Source organism: Procambarus clarkii, chromosome 35 (genome assembly GCF_040958095.1).
Source record: "Procambarus clarkii isolate CNS0578487 chromosome 35, FALCON_Pclarkii_2.0, whole genome shotgun sequence".
Classification (NCBI taxonomy): domain Eukaryota; kingdom Metazoa; phylum Arthropoda; class Malacostraca; order Decapoda; family Cambaridae; genus Procambarus; species Procambarus clarkii.
This window is the reverse complement of record NC_091184.1, coordinates 34,887,121-34,897,479: the sequence shown is the minus strand read 5'-3', so window position 1 is coordinate 34,897,479 and position 10,359 is coordinate 34,887,121. Positions and strand designations below refer to the sequence as shown.

Sequence of the window (10,359 nt, the reverse complement as noted above, 5' to 3'; positions counted from 1 at the left end):
TATTAACCAGCAGAAAATGAGGTTCGTCGCAGCGACCATAGGTGCTCGCTTGACAAGGTGAGATATCGTACCTCGGGCAACTCATAATGTTGTCAACAACAAACACATTCATAATGTTTTTGTATTGTATATATTAGGTTTTTGAGACGCCTCTGCCTTAGGCCATTAGTTCTTCCCTTTTCTTACCATCTCTTAATTCTTCCTCTTCTCCTTATAGATTAAGTACAATGTATCAAATACTATGCTCATTATTTTTTTTCTTTTACGTGTTATTCAATATCCTATGGAAATATAGCACTGTCTTCCTTCTTCCGTGTTAGGAGGGGGCGGGAGGTCTCCCCATAGGCTTGAGGGCCTATTTTTATGAGCATTTTTTATGGCCTGAACGGTATTACTGATTTGTTGGAAGAGTGAGTATATATAGGCTGTCGTTAGTGTTGATCTCTGAAAGAACGATGTAGGCCTACCGGCTGTCTGTGCTGAAAATCAGCTTTGAAGTTGAGCAGCCTGTCGTTCAACTGGTGCTATATGTGGCTTTGCAACATCAGATTGGGCGCTGGTTATCTAACGTGGCTGATATCTATGACGCTGTGTGTGATATCATGGAGTCAGCGCTCAAGGTGAGTCAGGTCTGCAATGGTTCTGTTTTTGTTCTCTTGATTAATGGTATATTTTATGACTCTAAGCTTGGCTTCAATATAAGGTTTCAAGGTAAGGGTGTACAATGGGGATTTGTGTAGCTTATTCAGTGAAACCTATATATATATAATGTATATATATATATATATATATATATATATATATATATATATATATATATATATATATATATATATATATATATATATATATATATTCTTGGATCAACTTCGAGTTTATACTCGTCCATCTACACATATCAAGGATGTTTTTAAGGTCTGTATTAATATATAATTTAAAGATAGACATTGTTTTTTTAATATAAATTACACTCGTATTGGATAGACATACAAAAATAATTACTTCAAATGGTAAAATTGGTAATTTAGCATAAAGGTGTTTAGTTATTTTTTGTTGATTGACGCATTGTATAAATGCCCCCCCCCCCCACCTTCTCGATAACAGGATAGTCTCCCAGATCTTGACGCGTGATAACACCTTGATAACATGTTTGATGCATGGCTCTGCGCACCGAGCAGCTCCTCAGCGCACGCTATCTAACTTGGAACTTAAGGGAAAGAAAAGGGGGGGTGTGGGGGAGGGGGAGTGAGGCCTATATGATTCAATCCCTCCCACTTCCCCCACTCCCTCCCAGGGGCCCGGTCACTTGACTTGCCACTCCGTCAGAATTCCAACCTCCTAACCTAACCTGAATACCAACCCAAACAACCCCACCCCCTAACCTATCGAGTCCCTCACACATAGAAAACGCGGATATTTGTGAGCCGTTACTGTTCACAGTAGGCCGCATTGGTAACGCAGGTTATCATAACGTAACAAAAACAGGAGTGGGGGGGGGAGGTGAGGGGGGGGGGTAACCTTTATCAGATTTTAGTTTTTACAACGGCTAAATCGTTGCTAAGTTACAAATGCCACACGCTATGCAACGTCACGGGTTCCCAAGACGAGGACGGGGTATATTATTTTAAATTTAAATTTTGCCCCGAGGGGCGAGTTTATTGGGCAGCGCCACTCATCTTGTGAGTGGACACACCGCCATAGTGACAGTATTGGGCAGCGCCACTCATCCTGTGAGTGGACACACCGCCATAGTGACAGTATTGGGCAGCGTCACTCATCTTGTGAGTGGACACACCGCCATAGTGACAGTATTGGGCAGCGCCACTCATCTTGTGAGTGGACACACCGCCATAGTGACAGTATTGGGCAGCGCCACTCATCCTGTGAGTGGACACACCGCCATAGTGACAGTATTGGGCAGCGCCACTCATCTTGTGAGTGGACACACCGCCATAGTGACAGTATTGGGCAGCGCCACTCATCCTGTGAGTGGACACACCGCCATAGTGACAGTATTGGGCAGCGCCACCCATCCTGTGAGTGGACACACCGCCATAGTGACAGTATTGGGCAGCGCCACCCATCCTGTGAGTGGACACACCGCCATAGTGACAGTATTGGGCAGCGCCACTCATCCTGTGAGTGGACACACCGCCATAGTGACAGTATTGGGCAGCGCCACTCATCCTGTGAGTGGACACACCGCCATAGTGACAGTATTGGGCAGCGCCACCCATCCTGTGAGTGGACACACCGCCATAGTGACAGTATTGGGCAGCGCCACTCATCTTGCGAGTGGACACACCGCCATAGTGACAGTATTGGGCAGCGCCACTCATCCTGCGAGTGGACACACCGCCATAGCAGCATGTACAACACTCCCCAATAGGAAGAAAACCCGTTTTTACGCCCACTCTCGCCTTTAGTGTGATTTACCACAACGTGCAAAATACAGAGTGCTAACCTAACCTAACCTAACCTAAACTTATCGAACGAGGCACAGAAAACGTGGATATTTGTGAACTGCTACTTTTTCACAGTCCCTTGTCATTTGTTCTTTGGAGGAACCTTTGTGTACAAAATTAGACGTATTAGTTGTGCCTAAGCTTGTTCCAAGTCTTCTCAAGTTAAAAATCTTTGAACGGCGACCAATTCAGAATAGGTCCACTCTATAGGACGTCTCTAAGATCTCTCACAAGTGGTATCAGAGATGTCTTGAGAAGTGGAGAATTTTTAGTGGTTAATACTACAGTGTACTCACCTAGTTGTGTTTGCGGGGGTTGAGCTCTGGCTCTTTGGTCCCGCCTCTCAACCGTCAATCAACAGGTGTACAGATTCCTGAGCCTACTGAGCCTATACACTGTGCAGTATATAGCTGTATTGAGTATGATTTCGTTCATACGAACGTATCATTACTCTGTATAGAGCTTCGGTGTATACAGGTTCAGTATGACGGCCACAGAGCCTCGTATTAGAGCTTTTAGTATTTGGAAATACAGCGTTGGAAACTGGCACTACAGCTGTATTAGCACAACAGGTGTAGTAATGTACTGCCAGTTTTATCGACATGTGACGTCACTTCCGAAGATAGTTTTATCTATCTAACGTCAGTGTTTTATCTGAGGCACGTAAACGCGTATCCAGCTTCATATCACTTGTGCGTCGCTACAGTAAATGCAAATTTACTTTAGTCATTTAATAATAATAATAATTATTATAATATATTTACCTTTTTAAATATAGTTATTATTAGAGATAAAGGAATAAAATATTCCGGTCATCCCCATGACACGAAAGTACTTTTCTACTTACAAAAGTAGAAAAGTACAAAATAAAAGTGGAAAGTACAAAATTGTAGTGATGGTTCACAAGTAAATCATTTTTTTCTACTCTCAATTTTATAGAGTTGAGCCAAAAAAAAAAAATCTGAAAAAAACTTAAATACTCCTAGGCCTAAAATACCATATATGTACTTAGGCCTAAGATAGCGTGTATTAGGCCTAGAATTGCTAGAAGTTTATCTTCTGGTTAAAAAAAAAAAGTTTCAGATTTTGTTGAAATTCATCCATACCAAAGTCAAATTTTCTGGTGACTCGTCTCAACATATTGGTACTTTCATCCACCTGGTTACTATAAGTACTTGAATTTTAGCAGAATGGGCTGCGTTTTCAGCCAGCACCAACCTAGCCCAAGTATAACGCTCTATGGCTGCTACTTTGGGTCATCAGTGATGGCTCTGTTGCCTAGCTCATCAATGATGCAACTAGCTTAGATAAACAATTTGAGGAATTCAGTTCCTGAGCCCATTATGTGCCTGTGTAACCTTTCCAACACGGCCCACAGGTTAGGTATGGGGTCCACTACCACTCACAAGCCGGGTATGGGGGTCCACTACCACTCACAAGCCGGGTATGGGGGTCCACTACCACTCACAAGCCGGGTATGGGGGTCCACTACCACTCACAAGCCGGGTATGGAGGGTCCACTACCACTCACAAACCGGGTATGGGGGTCCACTACCACTCACAGGATGGGTATGGGGGGTCCACTACCACTCACAAGCCGGGTATGGGGGTCCACTACTACTCACAAGCCGGGTATGGGGGTCCACTACCACTCACAAACCGAGTATGGGGTCCACTACCACTCACAGGATGGGTATGGGGGGGTCCACTACCACTCACAGGATGGGTATGGGGTCCACTACCACTCACAAGCCGGTTATGGGGGTCCACTATCACTCACAAGCCGGGTATGGGGTCCACTGCCACTCACAAGACGGGTATGGGGTCCACTACCACTCACAAGCCTGTATGGGGTCCACTACCTCTCACAAGCCGAGTACCGGGGTCCACTACCACTCACAAGCCGGGTATGGGGGTCCACTACCACTCACAAGCCGGGTATGGGGGTCTACTACCACTCACAAACCGGGTATGGGGGTCCACTACCACTCACAAACCGGGTATGGGGGGCCACTACCACTCACAAGCCGGGTATGGGGTCCACTACCACTCACAAACCGGGTATGGGGGTCCACTACCACCCACAAGCCGGGTATGGGGGTCCACTACCACCCACAAGCCAGGTATGGGGTCCACTACCACTCACAAGCCGGGTATGGGGGTCCACTACCACTCACAAGCCGGGTATGGGGGTCCACTACCACTCACAAACCGGGTATGGGGTCCACTACCTCTCACAAGCCGAGTACCGGGGTCCACTACCACTCACAAGCCGGGTATGGGGGTCCACTACCACTCACAAGCCGGGTATGGGGGTCCACTACCACTCACAAGCCGGGTATGGGGTCCACTACCACTCACAAGCCGGGTATGGGGATCCACTACCACCCACAAGCCGGGTATGGGGTCCACTACCACTCACAAATCGGGTATGGGGTCCACTACCACTCACAAGCCGGGTATGGGGGTCCACTACCACTCACAAGCCGGGTATGGGGGTCCACTACCACTCACAAGCCGGGTATGGGGGGCCACTACCACTCACAAGCCGGGTATGGGGGTCCACTACCACTCACAAGCCGGGTATGGGGTCCACTACCACTCACAAGCCGGGTATGGGGTCCACTACCACTCACAAGCCGGGTATGGGGTCCACTACCACTCACAAGCCGGGTATGGGGGTCCACTACCACTCACAAACCGGCTTTAGATACATAACAAATGAACTAAACTAAAAAAAAACACAGAAATGAACCTAAATTAATACCAAGTACTCATAGACAAAAACAAGTCGTTATTATATTCATTTACCGCAATAATCACCAACGAGTGCGTTGCCTTCGGCGTTCTAGGGCCCTCTGAAGCCGCCTGAGGCCGCGAGGTTAAATTCCGCAATTAAACTTCTCTCTCATTTCACAATGGAAGCCGGGACAAGGCTCAGTAACAAGAGGCAGGTCGACAGGGACCTGCAGGAGTTACCCGCGCGCCACACACACACACTACTGAGGTGCTGCTGCTGCTCCTGCTACAGGCGCCTCCTGCAGGTTTGGAAGGATGGGGAGTGAGTTACCTGGTGGCCGGGGTTGTGTCGGAGGAGAGAGACACTAAGAGAGAGAGAGCGTGTGTGTGCTTCAGGCTCAGAGGATGGGGATTGACTGACCGAGACCGCTGTTGTTGGTGCTGCTAGTGGCTTGGTATCTCACTACCCCCCACCATTCATAACTCCTCCTCCCCCCTTCTCTCCACATACCCCCCTCCCTTACCCCCTTTTCACCCCCCCTCTCATTACCCCCTCACTCGTTACACCACCTACCCCCCTAAACACCCATCCCTTTCCCCTTTAAAACATAAATTCAAGTTTTGTGTCATACCATGACAGGGGCACCGCCCCCCTGAAGGGGACCAATCTGATGACATTCACGACCTTCGTAGCAACAACAAAATATATATTTCGGAGCCGCACTGCAGGCCTATTGACCTATACCATGTGGGTTCCATTTCTATTCGCGGTCTCCCTTCACCCCCATTGGTCCTACACAATCTATTCTTGAAGACCTATGCAATTGGTTGTCCTCGATGGTAGGTCATTTTCCCTCGTTCTAGCTGCAGGACGTGTTGCTGCTCCTGCCTCTGATGGGAGAAATGCATTCACTTTGTTGCTAATTATGTCTATTGCAGGCCCCTAACTTGTTAGATGACAGCCTTGTTAAGTTACACACACACACACACACACACACACACACACACACACACACACACACACACACACACACACACACACACACACAGAGGGACCAAAGAGCCAAAGCTCAACCCCCGCAAGCACAAATAGGTGAGTACAGACGCCACCAGTTGAATGACAGTTGAGAGGCGGGACCAAAGAGCCAGAGCTCAATCCCTGCAAGCACAATTAGGTGAACACACACACACACACACACACACACACACACACACATACACACATACACACATACACACATACACACATACACACATAAGGAAGGCCCTGTGCCTTTGTGTAATTAAGGTCATGTGCTATATATATGCACCATGGTTTTCATGACCATGTATACAAATAAAACCATTTCTCATACACGTGTATTATGACTACAGTACCCTAAATGCGTGTATTGTGACTACAGTACCCTATATGCGTGTATTGTGACTACAGTACCCTATATGCGTATATAATGGAGACGCTGTCCATCTTTCACGTGTATATTGAAATGCGTACAAGACCTGGTTTACAGAAAATGAAGGTCGTACTCACTACAGGTGTTCGCTCGTTACAGGTGTTCACTTTAACCTCACGGGCAGGTGGGTCATCTTCTCTCCGACCTGATCACTGGGACTGGTCGGTTGCGCGACGATTTCCTTATTGCTGATCGGCGTTCGATCCCCGATGGCCCATAAAGTGATTAGGCACAATTCTTTCTTTCCGTCTTCTGTCAAATCCTTGTCCTCATATTCCATCTCCTTGTCCTCGTATCCCAGCTCCTTGTCCTCGTATCTCAGTTTCTTGTCCTCGTACCCCAGCTCCTTGTCCTCGTATCCCAGCTCCTTGTCTTCATACCCCAGCTCCTTGTCCTCGTATCCCAGCTCCTTGTCCTCATACCCCAGCTCCTTGTCCTCATACCCCAGCTCCTTGTCCTCATATCCCAGCTCCTTGTCCTCGTATCCCAGCTCCTTGTCCTCATACCCCAGCTCCTTGTCCTCATACCCCAGCTCCTTGTCCTCATACCCCAGCTCCTTGTCCTCATATCCCAGCTCCTTGTCCTCATATCCCAGCTCCTTGTCCTCATACCCCAGCTCCTTGTCCTCATACCCCAGCTTCTTGTCCTCATACCCCAGCTCCTTGTCCTCACACCCCAGCTCCTTGTCCTCGTATCCCAGCTCCTTGTCCTCACACCCCAGCTCCTTGTCCTTCTATTCCTACAAAATGCTACAATATCGTACACGCTTAATGTATTTACCTTACCTAATCTTCTCTCTTGTCACATCCGCCTGGAGCCTACAGCATCAGTATTCTGGGCATGGTACCCCTCACCTGGCATACCCCTGCAGCTGGGCATCTCCACGAGTACCCAGAGCGCTTCCGAACGTAGGAACACGTACCCCATTTAAGGTTCGAACCTCGTTTCATTTCTCCAAGATTATTGAGCTCATATTAAAGTCTTTTTTATTAATCTTGTCTGGATTGTGACTCAGATAAGGGTCAGCTCTTCTCTTTCCTTATCGTTATCTTAAGGAACTGTCACATCTGGTGAAGTTCCTTTCTAAGTTTCTGGATGGAAGTCGAGAAACTAATCAGGAAGCTGATTAGCTTCCTTCTTTCCTGATTAGTTATGTGATTAGGTTACTTGACGTTGTTACATATAAGCCCAAGTCATTAGCCTTCACACACGCAGAAAATGTGTGTGTGTGAAGATTTTGACCATGTCGTAGCTCAGTCGATTAAGGCAGCGTCTGGGATGCTCTCGGACGCAGGTTCGAATCCTCGTCACGGCCCTTGTGGATTTGTTCATCAACCTTCCGTCAGAAAGTTCCTTTTCTCTCTCTCTCTCTCTCTCTCTCCAGCAGCAGAAGTAGAAGTAGGAGTATAAATAGTAGTAATAGAAATAGTAGAAGAATAGTTCAATAGCAGCAGTAGTTAAATTACAGTAGTATTAGGTCAGAAAGAGGAGGGGGTAGTTTAGTTCATTTATCATGCACCCCATACCCATCTTGTGGGCGGTAGTGGAAAGGGTTACAGAGGCACACAATGGGCTATCTTGAGGTTATCTTGAGATGATTTCGGGGCTTTTTTAGTGTCCCCGCGGCCCGGTCCTCGACCAGGCCTCCACCCCCAGAAAGCAGCCCGTGACAGCTGACTAACACCAAGGTACCTATTTTACTGCTAGGTAACAGGGCTCAGGGACTGAACCCCACAAACTAATGGGGGAACTAATGACGTTTGCTGTATTAGTAATAAAAGAATTACAGCAGCATTTGAAATAGTAAAATGCGTAACCTTAAAAATAACAGAGTAGCAGTGTATTAGTAGTATTAGTTAATCGGTACGAATATTACTATAGAAGCAGAAGTACATTAGAAGTAGCAGAAGTACATTAGAAGTAGCAGAAGTACAGTAGAAGTAGCAGAAGTACAGTAGAAGTAGCAGAAGTACATTAGAAGTAGCAGAAGTACAGTAGAAGTAGCAGAAGTACATTAGAAGTAGCAGAAGTACAGTAGAAGTAGCAGAAGTACATTAGAAGTAGCAGAAGTACATTAGAAGTAGCAGAAGTACATTAGAAGTAGCAGAAGTACATTAGAAGTAGCAGAAGTACATTAGAAGTAGCAGAAGTACAGTAGAAGTAGCAGAAGTACATTAGAAGTAGCAGAAGTACATTAGAAGTAGCAGAAGTACAGTAGAAGTAGCAGAAGTACAGTAGAAGTAGCAGAAGTACAGTAGAAGTAGCAGAAGTACAGTAGAAGTAGCAGAAGTACATTAGAAGTAGCAGAAGTACAGTAGAAGTAGCAGAAGTACAGTAGAAGTAGCAGAAGTACATTAGAAGTAGCAGAAGTACATTAGAAGTAGCAGAAGTACAGTAGAAGTAGCAGAAGTACATTAGAAGTAGCAGAAGTACATTAGAAGTAGCAGAAGTACATTAGAAGTAGCAGAAGTACAGTAGAAGTAGCAGAAGTACAGTAGAAGTAGCAGAAGTACAGTAGAAGTAGCAGAAGTACATTAGAAGTAGCAGAAGTACAGTAGAAGTAGCAGAAGTACAGTAGAAGTAGCAGAAGTACATTAGAAGTAGCAGAAGTACAGTAGAAGTAGCAGAAGTACAGTAGAAGTAGCAGAAGTACAGTAGAAGTAGCAGAAGTACATTAGAAGTAGCAGAAGTACAGTAGAAGTAGCAGAAGTACATTAGAAGTAGCAGAAGTACAGTAGAAGTAGCAGAAGTACAGTAGAAGTAGCAGAAGTACAGTAGAAGTAGCAGAAGTACATTAGAAGTAGCAGAAGTACAGTAGAAGTAGCAGAAGTACATTAGAAGTAGCAGAAGTACAGTAGAAGTAGCAGAAGTACATTAGAAGTAGCAGAAGTACAGTAGAAGTAGCAGAAGTACATTAGAAGTAGCAGAAGTACAGTAGAAGTAGCAGAAGTAGCAGAAGTACAGTAGAAGTAGCAGAAGTACAGTAGAAGTAGCAGAAGTACAGTAGAAGTAGCAGAAGTACAGTAGAAGTAGCAGAAGTACAGTAGAAGTAGCAGAAGTACAGTAGAAGTAGCAGAAGTACAGTAGAAGTAGCAGAAGTACAGTAGAAGTAGCAGAAGTACAGTAGAAGTAGCAGAAGTACAGTAGAAGTAGCAGAAGTACAGTAGAAGTAGCAGAAGTACAGTAGAAGTAGCAGAAGTACAGTAGAAGTAGCAGAAGTACAGTAGAAGTAGCAGAAGTTCAGTAGAAGTAGCAGAAGTACAGTAGAAGTAGCAGAAGTACAGTAGAAGTAGCAGAAGTACAGTAGAAGTAGCAGAAGTACAGTAGAAGTAGCAGAAGTACAGTAGAAGTAGCAGAAGTTCAGTAGAAGTAGCATTACAGTCGTGCTTTTGCTCATAGAACAATACAGATACTAGTTCAGTGATAATCAGTACCCATCCTCCCTTTGCGTCACGCAAGCTTACAACTGATAGCGCCCAGATTTTCCTTGCTATCGTCTGAGTACTTTCCTTCCGGTCTTCTGAAGACGTTCCTTGCTATCTTGTGAGCACTTTCCTTCCTGTCTTCTAATGACGTTCCTTGCTATCTTCTGAGTACTTTCCTTCCGATCTTGAGTACTTCCGATCTTGAGTACTTTCGTCGTGATCCTGTACCTCAGTCACGCCTTTTTGATGAATCATTTAAGCACGTTTTAATGAACG

General features: G+C 45.7%; 1 protein-coding gene across 1 annotated transcript in view; it reads right to left on the bottom strand.

Moving 5' to 3' along the window:
* LOC123768440 (17-beta-hydroxysteroid dehydrogenase type 6) overlaps positions 1-5,507 on the bottom strand; it is a 34,450-nt gene extending 28,943 nt beyond the window's left edge. The window contains 1 exon segment of the mRNA XM_069336306.1: positions 5,277-5,507. The gene's annotated coding sequence lies outside the window, so the exon portion shown is untranslated.
* Positions 5,508-10,359: the final 4,852 nt, after the last annotated feature.